The sequence below is a fragment of the Malania oleifera genome, chromosome 7, assembly GCF_029873635.1.
Source record: "Malania oleifera isolate guangnan ecotype guangnan chromosome 7, ASM2987363v1, whole genome shotgun sequence".
Lineage (NCBI taxonomy): Eukaryota > Viridiplantae > Streptophyta > Magnoliopsida > Santalales > Ximeniaceae > Malania > Malania oleifera.
Window position 1 is genome coordinate 24,605,971 of NC_080423.1, and position 16,129 is coordinate 24,622,099.

A 16,129-nucleotide genomic window follows, 5' to 3' on the forward strand; every position below is an offset into this window, starting at 1 on the left:
CTACATATTTCACTTTAGGTTGTAGTTGTTGTTTTTTGTCCCACATTGGTATAAAAACTTGTTTTGAATATTTTGTATTATTTGTCCCACATTGGTGAGAAGTGTTTTTTGGACTTGAGGTTGAAGCTATATAAAGAGCTCAACTCTCCATTTGTAAAACACACTTCAAAGTTGTACTTTGTGAAGAAGTAGTGAATTGATCGTCAGCGCCCGAGAATGTAGGTACCGAACCTTGTTAATTTCTTGTCTTGTTTTTTTTACTATTATTATTATTATTAGTTTCTGCATTACTTTAGTTTTTTTATATATTCAATAACATTAGTTGTAGTATTGGTGTTTGGCACAAGTGGGGTGCCTGAAACAACAATTGGTATCAGAATTAGGTTGAATAGTGTCGATATGGAGGTGTTCCTCTGTTAGGATCCTTGATTTCACATTTGATGCCTAAGAAAGATCTTGTCTAAGCGAGTGCTCAAAAGACCATTGCGCTCAGTCGCACCCTAGTGGTCGGCCTGGTCAAAGTGGAATTTTAAAGGATAAAACAGAGTAGACACTTTGCTTTGTTGGTTGCTATTGAATATATAGAAGATGATAGAAACTAGTGTAGCAGTAGAAGAAACTCTATCCACGCGAACTCCAACCCCTTCGGCTTCGACATCAAAGACGATAGCTAATGCTCGATTTGAGGTGGAGAAATTTGATGGTACCAATAATTTTGGTATGTGGCAATGTGAGGTGATGGACATCCTATATCAGTAAGAATTAGATATTGCTTTGGATGATGAACCAGTAGATATGAGTGATAGAGATTAGGAAAAGATCAATTGTCAGGCATGTGGTATAATTCGTCTGTGTCTCGCTAAAAATAAAAAATATTGTGTTATGAGGGAGACATCTGCAAATAAATTGTGGAAAACATTGGAAGATACATTTATGACCAAGAGTCTATAAAATTGGTTCTATTTGAAAAAGAAATTATTTCGCTTCCAGTATCAACCAGGTATTTCGATTAATGACCACATAAATGCTTTCAATAAAATTTTAGCCAATTTGTTAAATTTGGATAAAAAGGTTAAAGATGAGGATAAAGCCATATTGTTGTTGAACTCTCTCCCTGATGATTATGAACATCTGACCACCACTTTATTGTATGAGAAAGATAAAGTTACTTATGATGTTATTTGTACTGCATTGATTAGTACCGAATGCAAAAAGAATGATCAGAGGGTCCATAAAGAAACATCAGAAGCACTAATAATAAAGGGACGTTCTCAGAGTCGTAAGCCTAGAAGGAGGAGTAAATCTCATGGGAGGAGTAAATCTCGTGGGAGACCTGCTAAAGATGAATGTGCATTTTGTCATGAGAGAGGGCATTGGAAGAAAGATTGCCCTAAATTACAGCAGAAGAATAAAGGGCAAAACACATTCTAATGTCAATATAGCCAATGATGATGGAAGTGAGTCAAATTTTTCTCTTGTTGGAACATTTTTGTCACATTATTTTGGTGAGTGAATTTTGGATTCTGGTTATTACTATCACATGTGTCTTAATAGGGAATGATTTTCTAATTTTGAAGAATTAGATTGTGGGGTTATTTTTAAGGGAAATGATAATACCTGTAAAACAACTGGAATATGATCAATACTTTTGAAATGTCAAGATGGAACTATTAAAATCTTGACTGATGTTAGGTATGTTCCAAGCTTAAAGAAAAATCTGATTTCATTGGATGTCTTAGAATCCAAAAGGGTTCATTATCACTTTGAAAGATGGAACCTCAAAGATTAAATCAGGTGCGCTGGTGGTTATGAAAGGAATAAGAAAAAATAATTGGTATTATTGGCAAGGTAGTACAGTTATTGGCTCAGCAGTTGTTGTTTCTGAAAAAAATGCATGTTTAGATACAATGAGGTTATGACATATGTGAGTGGCACATGTAGGAGAAAAATCTTTGCAACAATTAGCTAAGCGAGGTTTGTTGAAAGATGCAAAGGTGTGCAAACTTAAATTTTGTGAGCATTGTATTATGGAAAAATAAACTAAAGCGAAATTTGACACTGCAATCCACCAGACTGAAGGTATTTTAGACTACATTCATACATATATATAGGGGCCCATAAAAATAGATTCATTGGGTGGCATGCATTATTTTATCACTTTTGTTGATGATTTTTTCAGAAGAGTTTGGGTGTATTCTATGAAACATAATAATGAAGTGTGTGAAATTTTCTTTAAGTGGAAAAAATTAGTTGAAACTCAAACTGGCAGAAAGATTAAATAGCTTAGATCAGATAATGGTGGTGAATTTCACAGTTAGAGATACACCATAGCAAAATGGGGTGGCAGAGCGCATGAATCGGACTTTGCTGGAGAAAATTTGATGTATGTTGTCTAATGTTGGGTTTGACAAAAGGTTTTGGGCTGAGGCTGTTAGATATGCGTGTCATCTCATCAACCATTTACCATCATCTGCAATAGAGGGAAAAACACTCTATGAGGTATGGTCTGGGAAGCCTGATAGTGATTATGATTCTTTATATGTATTTGGTAATATGACTTATTATCATGTTAAAGAATCTAAGTTGGATCCAAGAGCCAAAAAAGCAATATTCTTGGGGATAAGTGTAGGAGTCAAAGGATACCGTTTTTTGTGTCTAAAGACGAAAAAAATGATTTTAAGCAGGAATGCAACTTTTGATGAACTTGCGATGATGAAGAAAACAATACGCAAGGAGTCACGAGTTGAAGAGAAGACCAGTGATACTCAACAACAGGTGGAGGTTGAGACAATTTTGGGAAACCTAGTGAGAAATGAGACTACACAAGGTAACTCTTCAGTTACGATGGGGAATAGTGTACAAGAAGAGGAGATTTCAATTCGAGAATCTTCACAACAATAAAAATCAATTGTTTCTTAGAGGCCAAGATGAGAAATACGAAAACCTGCTTGGTATACTGATATGGTGGCCTATGCACTTCTAGTTGTGGAGGATAATGTTCCTTACACTTTCAAAGAAGCAATGAGGAACTTTGAATCAGAAAAGTGGAAAAGAGCAATGGATGAAGAAATGCAGTCGCTTCATCAGAATCAGACTTGGGAGCTAGCACAACTGCCCAAGGGCACGAAACCAATTGCTTGCAAATGGGTTTATGTAAAGAAAGAAGGATTTCTAGATGCAAAGAATGTTTGCTTCAAAGTTAGATTGGTAGTTAACGGCTACGCATAGAAGGAAGACATTGATTATAATGAGGTATTTTCTCAAGTTGTTAAACATTCTTCCATTCGAATTTTGTTGGCCTTGGTAGTACAATTTGATCTTAAACTAGTTCAGCTCGATGTAAAACTACATTTTTACATGGTGATTTGGAAGATGAAATCTATATGACTCAGTTAGATGGATTTCAAGTTGTTGGAAAAGAAAATTGGGTATGTAAACTAGATAAATTGTTGTATGGTTTAAAATAGTCTCAAAGACAATGGTACAAATGATTTCATCAGTTTATGATGGGTCACAAATACATAAAAAATAGACATGATCATTGTGTTTATTTTCGCAGACTACAAAATGGATCTTTTATATATTTACTTTTGTATGTTGATGATATGTTGATAGCTTCAAAGAATTGGGAAGAAATCAACAAGTTGAAAAGTTAGCTAAATCAAGAGTTTGAGATGAAAGATCTTGGTGAAGCAAAGAAGATACTTGACATGGAGATTCGTAGATACAAAATGAGAGGAAGAGTTAGTTTATCTCAGAAACAATATTTGAAGAAGATAGTGCAGAGTTTTGGCATGTCTGAGTAGTCAAAACCAATAAGCACTTCTCTTGCTCCTCATTTCAAATTTAGTGCAATTTTATCTCTTAAATCAGGCGAGAAACGTAAGTATATGTCACAAGTTCCTTATGCAAGTACTATTGGTAGTCTGATGTATGCAATGATTTGTACTAGACCTGATATTTCACAAGATGTTAGTATGGTGAGAAGGTATATACATGATCTGGGTAAAGGATATTGGTAAGTTATGAAATAGATTTTGAGATATATTATGAATACGATTGATGTTGGTATAGTATTTGAGAAAAATAATACTATTGAACAACGAGTCGTTGGATATGTGGATTCTGATTTTGTAGGTGATCTGGATAAAAGTCGATCAACAACTGGATATGTTTTTACATTTGCTAATGGTCCAATGAGTTGGAGGTCTACCTTATAGTCTACCATTGCCTTGTCTACAACAGAAGCAGAGTAACGGTAGCTTTAGAGGCTGTTAATGAAGCTATTTGGTTGCAGAGTTTACTTGAAAATTTGGGAATTGTTTAGAAGCACATCGTTGTGTTTTGTGATAGTCAGAGTGCTTTTTATTTGGCAAAGAACCAAGTTTACCATGCACAAACCAAGCACATCGACGTTCAGTTTCATTTTATGTGGGATATTATTGATGGATACAAGATTTTTCTTCAGAAGATTGCTATAGTTGAAAATCCTATAGATATGTTGACCAAGATTGTGACAACAATCAAGTTCAAACATTTTTTGGACTTGATTAATATTCTGCAAGTTTGAATATTTTTGAAAGGCATCGATGATGTGGAATTCTACAAAATGTTGGTGACTAAAAAATTTGTTGAATTTATCGTTAAGGTGGAGATTTGTTGTTTTTTTATCCCACATTGTTAGAATAGTTTCACATTGGTATAAAAAGTTGTTTCAAATTTTTGTATTATTTGTCTCACATTAATAAGAAGTATTTTTTGGACTTGAGGTTGAAACTATATAAAAAGTTCAACTCTCTATTTGTAAAGCACACCTTAAAATTGTATTTTGTGAAGAAGTAGTGGATTGATCGTCGGCGTCCGATGACATAGGTAATTTTATACTAAACCTCATTAATTTCTTGTCTTATTCTTTTTACTATTTTTATTATTAGTTTCTGCATTACTTTAGTTTCTTATATATTCAATATCATTAGTTGTAATATTAGTGTTTGACACAAGTGGGATGCCCGACACAACAGTAATTATCTCATGGAGTTAGTATGTTGGCCATTGCGCATGACTTTGCTCATGGATCTAACAAATTTTTCTAAGGAGCTGTATGTTGTATCCTTCATTGTCTATAAAGCATCTCCTTTTTTTCTGCTTACCGTATTGCTACAAGTGGATGCTTTGGTGGTTGGAAAACAATAGGGACAGTGTATCATGGGCTGTAATATACTTTCAAGTTTCTTTGAAGGATTTTTAAGTAATTGCAGATGCCGGTTCTTTGGTTAAAATGCTATTGTATATGCCTGTTTTCTTTTAAAGAGAGTACCTTCTTTTTCGCACCCAAGTTCATATTTTTCTTCCCTCCGTTGGGTTGTTCTTGCATTCCTTTCTCACAACTATGCATTCCTCGCTCCCAAGCACCCCCTACACCCCAAACAATCCGAAAGGAAAAAAAAAAATGAAGTCAGCAGAATATATATGTATATTTTTTGTAACTATAGTAAAAATGCAAACATAGTGTGCTGGAATCATTGTGTTTGCCATTGTTTGGTGCGTTCAGTTTGAAAGAAAATGCTATGATCTTCAAAGATGATTTTCTTCCTTCTCTTCTGTCATGGGCATGACCTGTTCTATTGCTTCCTTGTGGTGTTCCATCACAGGATTCTTGGATGATATTGTAATCTTGTTAGCACGTGCACCATCGTTTGTTTTCAACTTTTCAGTTCTTGTCCTACACCTGCGTGTGCTTCCTTCTCTCTTTCCATAATAAATTGTCTTTTCTCGTTGAAAAGCAATGAAAATACAAGTGATAGGCTTCCAAAAACAATCTTTATATGGGTATTTAAAAGCTATCGGTTTTGCTCACTAGGATGCTTCAACCAGTTCATACAGATTTATGTGTTTATGATCTTTTTCTTTCTTTTTTCTAATGGTTAGAGATGTCATATGTCCAGTATTTTTCAAAGTACCTTGATGTCTGTCATCTTTATTTAGGCAATCCAAGTTGTCACGGAAAAATCTAGATGATGCACAAGGATCTTTCTATGATTTGTAGGGTCATGAAATCATGTACATTAGGGTCTTGTCCCAAACTGGTAGGGTAAAGGTGCCAGGGATTTCCATGGACCACATACTTCGATTCATCAATTGAAGAGGAGAGTTACTAGGTCAAATTTGGTATCTTCCTCATGTGGACTTGGGGACCCTTATTTGTTTATATATATATATATATATATATATATATATATATATATATATATATTTGTTGTTTTGGCGACCTTTATTTTTTTATATATATATATATATATATATATATATATATATATATATATATATATATTTTGGAGTTTTTCACCTTGAGGTCCATTTAGTTTAAGGATTTTATTTAGAATAAGGGACAAAAATATGAAAGAAATTAATTTCTTTTTTTTTTTTTTTGGACAAAAGACGTTGATCTTCTTTGAGATTTGGTAAAAAGACATGGACATCTCCTAAGGTTTCAAAAATCTAATTGGCCTTCCTTGAAATTTATCAAAAAAGATAAAAACTTCCCCTTAAAAGATTTATTTTTTTGCAAAATATAAGGGGAGGTTTGTGTCTTTTTAACAAAACTCCAAGAGGTCCTTAGAATTCTTTAAATAATATAGAAAGATCTTGAAATTTTTAAAACATCAATGAATGTTAGTGTCTTTTGGCTAGACCTCATGAAAGTCAGAGTCTTTTGTCCTTTTCTTTTTTATATCAAATATTGTGAAAAATAAAAAATTGTTCTAATATGATGGAAAAAAAAACCAAATCTTAGTAATGTGCAAAACTAAGGGTTCATTTAGTTGTGAAAAATAAATTTTTATTTTCATTTTAATTTTACAAAAAAGTAGAAAATAGTTAGTTAACTAATTTTTTATTTTGACAATATTTGTATGAAACAAAAAATGAACATTTTTGACATTATTTACTTGTGAAAATTGATTTATTTTTATTTAAAAAATTTCAAATAATTACAAAAATATCACATTCTTTTCTAATATTTCAAATTTATTAGTAGTAAAATATCATTTCATTAATTTTTCTAAATTTCTAAATCTTACTTTGCATATGGAGAATGTAATTCGAGTTTTTGGAATTTAATTTGTTTTCTAAATCCACAAATCTAAATATAACTTCCAAAATTCATGATTCTAAATATTATCTTATATAAAACTTGAAAAATTGAAAAATAAATTGTATTTTTTGTGATTATTTTAAAATTTAAAAATATAACATAAAATACTGTTTTGTATATTTAAACAAACCCTTTAGTTTTTATCTTTTTAATACGAATTGTGAAATGTAAAAAATAAACTAAAAATTTTATAATTTGTTGGAAAACTAAAAAATAAAAAATAGAAAATGTTTTTTGCAACTAAATGGACCCTAAATTTTTATCTATTGATGTGGTATATTTTTTATTCATCAATAAATCACTACAAATGTGAGTTTCATCAAAAATATTATTAATGGTAATTTATACTTGTTGTACATCCTGGATCCTACAAGCCGTTATTATTTGATTCATTTTAAGTGGTCACGATCAAAGGACGGTTTAATAAAAACTATTTGATTTTTGGCAGCAACAATACTAGTTAAGACAATATTTTTTTGGCATAACCAGAAAAGTCACTGCACTCCAACATTCATAAATCTATAATAATTCTTAAAATTTAATTGAGAGCATTTATGATCGATCATCCACTTTATTATTTCTTAAAAATAAATTTGCAATGTCATGATTGCGATGACTTCGGCAGAGAATGCCCCACAAGGCCACAATTCTTCTCTACTCGATGCTATCCAATAGGTACAGTGGGGATTGGGAGAGTAGCGAGATTTTCCTACCCGAGGGAGTCGAGATTTTTCACAATGCGTCAATTTCGACGCATTATTCAATCTCGAACTCTTCGACCCATCAGAATCTGTGGAACCAACACCTTCTCTATCACACGTGCTCTCGTCAATCTCCGAAACCTCTTTTTGCTCGCTACCAACATCACACGCAGCCATGGTCTCCGATTCAACCAACTTCTCACACCCCTGTTTCTCAAAACCACTTCCCCTAAAGCTCTCCCCACTCGATTCCCTATGTCCACTCCTCCCTGAGAGCCTTTTACGCACTTAGAAGAAAAGTTAGAATACAAACAAACTTAGGAAACTTAGTGGATTTAAACACTTAGGTATCCAAGTCAAGAATACGAGGTCTAAATTGAGTGGGGTTAGTCCTGACATGTCTGTGATATTGAGTTGGATGTGTCGGAGCTGATGGTACCCAAAAACACCTCCCCGGGAACTTTTTACGCACTTAGAAGTAAAGTTAGAATACAAACAAACTTAGCAAACTCAGTGGATTTAATAACTCAAGTGTCCAAGTCAGGCATACAAGGTCCAAACCGAGTGCGGCCAGTCCCAACACATTCGTGACATTGATAGGGATGTGTTGGAGCTGACAGTGCCCAAAAATTCCTCCTCGTGAGTTTTTTACGCACTTAGAAACAAAGTTAGAATACAAACAAACTTAGCAAATTAAGTGGATTTAAGCACTCAGGTATCCAAGTTGGGCATACGAGGTCTAAACTGAGTGAGGCTAGTCCCAACACATTTGTGACATTGAGTTGGACGTGTCGGAGCTGATGGTACCAAAAATTCCTCCCCGAATGAAAATTATGCGCTTAGAAGCTAACCTAGCAAACTTAGTGCATTTAAGCACTTAGGTGTCCAAGTCGGCCAAACGAGGTCCAAACCAAGTGGGGTCAATCCCGACATGTCTATGACATTGAGTTGGATGTGTCGGAATTGACTGGTACCCAAAAACTCATCACCGGTTGAAAATTATGCACTTAGAGGTGAACTTAGTAAACTTAATTGATTATAAGCACTCAGGTGTCCAAATCAAGCATACGAGATCCAAACTAAGTGGGGTTAGTCCCAACACATTTGTCACATTGAGTTGGAAGTGTCGGAGCTGATGGTACCCAAAAACTCCTCCCCATGAGCTTTTTATGCACTTAGAAGTAAAGTTAGAATATAAATAAACTTAGCAAACTTAGTGAATTTAAGTACTCAAGTGTCCAAGTCTGGCATACAAATTCCAGACCAAGTGGGGTAAGTCCCGGCACATCCGTGACATTGAGTTGGTCGTGCTGGAATTGACAATGCCCAAAAACTTCTCCCTAGGAGCTTTTTATGCACATAGAAGTAAAGTTAGAATACAAACAAACCTAACAAACTTAGTGGATTTAAGCACTCAGGTCTCTAAGTCGGGCATACAAGGTCCAAACCAAGTGGGTTAGTCCCGACATGCCCATGACATTGAACTAGACGTGTCGGAGCTGATGGTACCCAAAAAGTTCTCCCCACTTGAAAACTATGCGCTTAGAAGCTAACCTAGAAAATTTAGTGGATTTAAACACTTAGGTGTCCAAGTTAGACATACGAGGTAGCCATCGAGTGGGGTCAATTCCGACTGATCAAACTTAGTTATTTAAAATTGTATCATTTTTTTTAACTATGTTCGATCATTCTTGCTATCAAATCATTTTTACTGATAGTATGTACATATTCAAAAATTGTATACTAAGTTTTTGTATAATTATTACTTTGTAGGGTCTGCGGGTTGTCATAAGAAGATGAGGATGATGCCGAACACTACAGGCGGATGTAACTTTTTTTTTTTGTATATTTTTATTATCTGAACAGATCATGTATATATGATGTTTCTAAACAATTTGTTATGTATATATATATGAAGTTTTCTGAACAATTTATGAATTTTTCATTGATTCTAGTTCAATATTATGTGTGCAGAAATTTAAATACAAGTTTTTACAGGGATTAATGGGTGATTTTTAAAAAAAATATTTATTATTTAAACTATTAGTGACGAATTCTCAAATTGTCACTAATAGTATGACTTTAAGTGACGTTTCGGAAATCCTTCACTAATAGTGTGACTTTTAGTGACAATATTCAGCCGAGAAAAGGTGTCAGCTATAGTGATGGTCTGAGGCTTTTAGTGACGGTTTCCTTGACTCTCGGTATCTTCTCGTCAACGAGACACGTCTACTTCGTCAACGAGACCTCGAAGGACATTCGTCGATGAAGACCATTGGTTCGTTGACGAACCCCTACTGATCCCCCTTTTGTCCTTTTCCTTCTCTTTCATTTCTTTTCTTTTATTACTTTCATTAATTAAATTTTCTAGGTCTCTATATGTAAGGAATTTGCAAAGTGTATGCAAGATGAGTTTGAGATGAGTATGATGGGAGAGTTAAATTAGTTCCTAGGTTTATAAATCAAGTAAGCAAAAAATAGAACATTTATAAATCAATCAAAATACATAAGGGATATGCTTAAAAATTTTGACATGGAAGGTAGTAAGCCCATAGGAACTCCCATGAGTACCTTTATAAGGCTAGATAAAGATGAAAGAGGAAAATCAGTAGATATGAAGTACTATAGAGGTATGATAGGAAGTTTGTTACATTTGACTGCTAGTAGACCGGACATAATGTTTAACATATGTATGTGTGCCCAATTTCAATCAGCTCCTAAGGAATCCCATCAGATAGCAGTGAAAAGAGTCCTAAGATACTTAATAGGAACTATTGATTTAAAACTTTGGTACCCTGAGGACACTGGATTTTAAATGATTAGTTATTCGGATGTCGATTACGCGAGTTGTAAGGTTGAGAGAAAAAGTACAAGCGGGACTTGTCATTTTCTAGGACGGTCTCATGTCTCTTGGTTTTCCAAGAAACAAAATTCCATAGCTTTATCAACCATTGAAGTTGAGTATGTAGTAGCAGGTAGTTGGTGTGCACAAACACTCTATATGAAACAACAATTAAAAGACTTCAATTTAAAGTACTCAACCATACCAATTAAATGTGATAATACAAGTGCAATAAACATTTCCAAAAAACCGATATCACACTCAAGAACTAAGCATATTGATATAAGACATCATTTTCTAAGAGATCACATACAAGAAGAAGGCATATTACTTGAATTCATAAACACAAATGATCAATGGGCAGATATTTTTACAAAACCCCTTCCTGAATAGAGAATTATATCAATTAGAAGAGAACTAGATTTATTACATAGTAGGGAAGTTGTTTAGGAAGAGGTTATAATGAGTGAAAAAAGAAAATTTAAAAGATTAAGGGGGTTGTTGCCCTTATAGGTCACGCCCGATTTTGATTATGACAAATATTCATTGTATCTAATGAGTGTTTGAGGTTTTGTGCATGAACTAAGATTGTTAAGATAAAGATGGGCACAAAGCAAGCAAAGACTGAAGACCGATTATCGATCTTAATCGTAATATAATTCATTTGTGAAAATTGGTTTGTAATAGTAAGTAGGGCTCTAGTTTGTAATAAGCTCACACACATCACGTGCATGATAATACGTAAGCTTAAACAAACCGTAAATTGAAAATGACCTTAGAAAGACCTTAGGGTTTTTCCCTTTGGTCGACCGACAAATGACTTTTTAGGTGTCTTAATTTTGGACATAAATGACCCTAGGACACACACATTTGCACATATGTTTGTTAGGCACTTAAATAGGGTTTGTATGTTTCGAAATGGAACCGAAATGCACACTTGGTGCACTTTCGATCGACCGGCCAACATAGTTCATTTTGGCCTGGTCGACCGAACTAGGTAGTTCAAAAAGCCCCGGTCGACCGAAACCCCCCTAGGTCAACATTTTGACCATTTAGTCGACTAAGCAATTTTGTACTCCAACTACCTGGTCGATCGAGGGTCCTCGAGAAAATTCTCAGTGGTATGGTCGATCGAACCAGCCAGTTCAAAATGGTGTGGTTGACCGAACCTCGGTAAAAATGGAAAATCGCCTTTGGAAAGGCACTTTTAGTCGACCGACCATTCAGTTCAAAAATACCCTGGTTGACCGAACCATATGAGACCTGGTCGACCGAAACTGTTATGGTCGACCGGACCTCTCGGGTTGCCCTGATTTTTACCGAAGTTAAACATTTTTTAAACAGGGTTAAAATGTTTTAAATGTCATTAAACTTTTCCTATAATACCCAATAGGTCCCTAACGGTCATATTTTCTCCCATGTCTATATATATGAGATCATTTGTGTAAATTAAAGATCCAAAAGCCTATACTACTCATTTTTTAGCCTCATTCACTCATCCTTACCCTCAATTAGTGACTACATCATTTGTAAGTTGATTGAGTGTTTGTTTTACAAAGGTTTGCTCTCCTTGTTCTATTTGATTGACACGATTTTCTTAAGAGCCAAATCTAAGGATTCTTAAGGAACTTTGTTGATAAGTCTATCCTAACAAAACTTTGATAGATCTTCTAAACTTGCACCTTTATTGCAATATCTTGAGAAGATTGTATTTGTTTTTAGTTGCAAAATATTTTCAAAATACTTTCAAATATCTAGTGTGCTTTATCTTGAAAAATATTTGAAGAGATATTTGGTTGTGTGATTGTGATCTTTGTTGTTATATTCACTTACTCATATATTACTTGCTGAATACAAAGATTACACATCTTTTGCAAATCAAACATATACTTCATTTGATACTTACATGTTTGAGACATCCCGCTGATTGAAATACTTGAGACTTGACATTTTTGTGTGAGCTTATTATCTGAATATATTGTGAAACAAATATTGGTTGTTTGACACTTTCACGTACGCATTACACTGATAGAAAATACCTTTGAGAGTTGAACTATTTAGACCACACCGAGCTTACATATTGAATCATATTGTGGTGTATGTTATTGCGTATTTGGGTACATATATGCTTTACACGAAAGCATAATCACTGTACCATTTGATTGTAATACACATCTGTTGTATTTCTAGGCACGAACCTAAAGAGGGAGAAGAGCCCTGGAATAGCCCTAAATTGGCTTAGACCCGGTTAGGAAAGTTAGGTGCGCCATCCTGTTGAGGCGTGTAGGTTGAAGTCAGCCCCGCTAATTGACCTGGTTAAGGTTGAGGTCAGCCCTGCTAATTGACCTGGTTAAGGTTGAGGTCAGCCTTGTGCTAATTGACCTGGTTGTAATCGGTGTCGTTCCATCCTTAAGTGAGCTATCAGTGGAATCCTCGGGCTTGCGAGCAAGATGCAAGGACGTAGGCACAATTGGCCAAACCCCGATGACATATCGTATGTTTGTGTATATTGTCACACTTTATATTTACCGCATGTGTATGTTATTGTGTTAACGATGTGCTTGATTTAAATTTCTGCATATCATATTTATTAGTGTATTTGAAACTAGATAGAAAGACCCTAGGTTGTAATACTCACCTGACATCTGTTTAAACTAGGAGAAAAGTTTAAATTTCCAATTCACCCCCCATTTTGGGAATACACCAATTCTAACAGGGGTCAGGCAACTAAGCTTGGAAGCTCATTCAACCAAGAAGTGCAAATTGGAGGGTCGGCGTCTGAGCCATCTGAACTCAGGCGACTGATGTAGCACTACTTGCTGAAATTTAATTTTTGTAAATTGTCAAGCAACTGAGCCCAAATCTTCAGGCGTGTAAGCTCACAAATCCTATATATTTTAAGCGCAAAACCCCTAACTTTTCATACTCCAGACTTCTAACGTCTGTTCCATCACTCACTTGACGCTCCTACTCTTAGTTTCTCTTGATTCTTAGCTCAAAATCCCTCGAATCAAAGCCTCACAATCACTCTCCTACATCTTTTCCCACGTTTTTTTAGGGCTTCACTTGGCTATTCGGTTGATTTCTCAATATCACGATGCCTCGCACCAAAACTACGGCAAACCGAGGTGCTTCTTTATGGAGAGATGATAATAATATCGAACGATGGCTTGTAACTCCTTAATCGAAGCATCACTACCGAACTTCTCTTCTTTCTACAGAACCTATCTTCGGTAATATTCGTGATACCTCCTTCTTTTGTTTTGCATTTCCCAAAATTTTGCCAATGTTTCAAGAAATTGGCTCGAAGAATTTTGTGGTTTACTAATCAAAAGGGCTATATCCAAACTTAGTGAAATTCTTCTATGCAAATATGATACATGGAGAAAATGTTCTAACCACTGAGGTTAGGGGAAAGAAGATAGTAAAACACCAAACACCTTGGCTCCAACTTGTTATAATGAAGTTGTGTGTGCTCTGTGGACGTAGGTCGATTCGACTGAACCACATAAATACGGTGTTCAATTTTTGTTATTTATTTTTACCCATGTATGATTGTTGCTTCTAGATCCACCCCAATAATTGGTATTAGAGCGAGGTTGGAGCAAAATCGCTAGATCGGAGCAAAATTTCTGGATTGGAGCCTTTGACCAGGAGCTTAAAACTCAGTTTTGAGGCCACCATCGCTTTCCTCTCGTTGAGACGAAGCCAACGGTGGTAACTGGAGCTCGAACGGAGCTTAGACGACAATGCACGCGCCCGCATATGCCACCGACAGTCGGACAACACCCCCATGCGCCACACGCGCCCTCATGCACTGACAAGTGATCGACAGGTGGCCTCATGCGCTCCCTCATGCCGTCGATCTCCCGGTGAGCATCTGAAGGTTGAAGAAGGCCACATCGTCGCCATGTAAGCGCTAAGTCAGCGCCTTGTCAGCACAGCGTCAACCTACCGCATTAGCGCCCAGTCAGCCGCCAAGTGCCCAGTCCTACAACACCTCAATAGCCAAGGACCCCAATGCCACATTAGCTAGTGGGCCCTACACTGCCACGTTAGCTAGTGGGCCCTACACTGCCACGTTAGTAGGTGGGCCCATAGTGCCACATTAGTAGTGGTCCCCACTGTGCTATGTTAGTAGGCGACATTAGTTAACGGCGTCACTAATGCCGTCAGAATATTGCGTCAAAAGGGAATATTCCGTTAAAGTTGACCGAGGTTTGACCAAAACTTTGACCGGGCTTTTCAGAGCCATTTCGGGTCCGTTTTTTGAACGACTTGAACCATTTCTAAGGTTTTTGGCCATTCCAGATCCATCAGTGCTATCTATTTAAGTTGATTCCATCTTTAGATTGTCAAATAGAGATGCCGAACGAGAAGAGCTTATGGATTGAGATGTTTGACAGCACCAATGTACCAGATAAAAGGTATATGGATTGTTTACTTCTTACAAATGGAGGACAACCTGAATGCTATGATGAAGCATGTCAGGTTATAGATACGAGCAAGTGGGAGCTTGCAATGAAGGATGAGATGAAGTCCCTCACCTTCAATAGAACGTGGGAACTAGCTGAGTTGCCCAAAGGTAAGAAGGTTCTTCACTACAAGTGGGTGTACAAGATTAAAGAGGAGTAGGATGGCTCCAGAAAGTATGAGGCCCGGTTGGTGGTCAAAGGCTTCGAGTAGAAGGAAGGAATTGACTACAAGGTCCGGTTGGTAGTCAAAGGCTTCAAGCAAAAGGAAGGAATTGACTACACTGACATCTTTGCACCTGTGAAGTTGATGACCACTAGATCAATCTTGATGAAGGTGGTGACTACAGAAAAGTTGAAGTTGTGCTTAACTTTAGTTGGTCTTCATGGTTGAAGACAGATCTGAGCACATCATTTATCTACACAATGGTTGAGATGGTGTCTCCATCTCCAAGTGGGAGATCGTTGAGCTGTGAGCCATAGGTGCAGACGGAAGCCACCAACTCCAACAGCTTATGATGATTTTGCAGAGGAGACCAGCAGCCCTCCACCAACCTTGCCTACAATGGTTGAAATGCAACCACCAACCTTGCCCACCTTGATTGAAGTACACCCCCCTTTAAAGGATATATAAAGAAGATGTGTGTGTGTGTGTAATTGTAGAGTGGGGCAAGATGTAGAATTGTGTGTGGCTATGTGTGTGGGTGGCAAGAACAGAGAGTTCTTGCGTGTAGTGAGTGTTGTGTTGTGTGTTGTGCATAGAGTGTGCAGAAAGTGAGGAACATATAGTGTTTTGAGAGAGAGAGAGAGAGAGAGAGAGAGAGAGAGAGAGAGAGAGAGAGAGAGAGAGTTGAGTTGAAGGCAGTAGTCTCCTCCTCTTTGTATTATTCTCCTGGTTATAGTGAAGTTGTGTGTGCTCCGTGGACGTAGGTCGATTCAACCAAACCACACAAATCCGGTT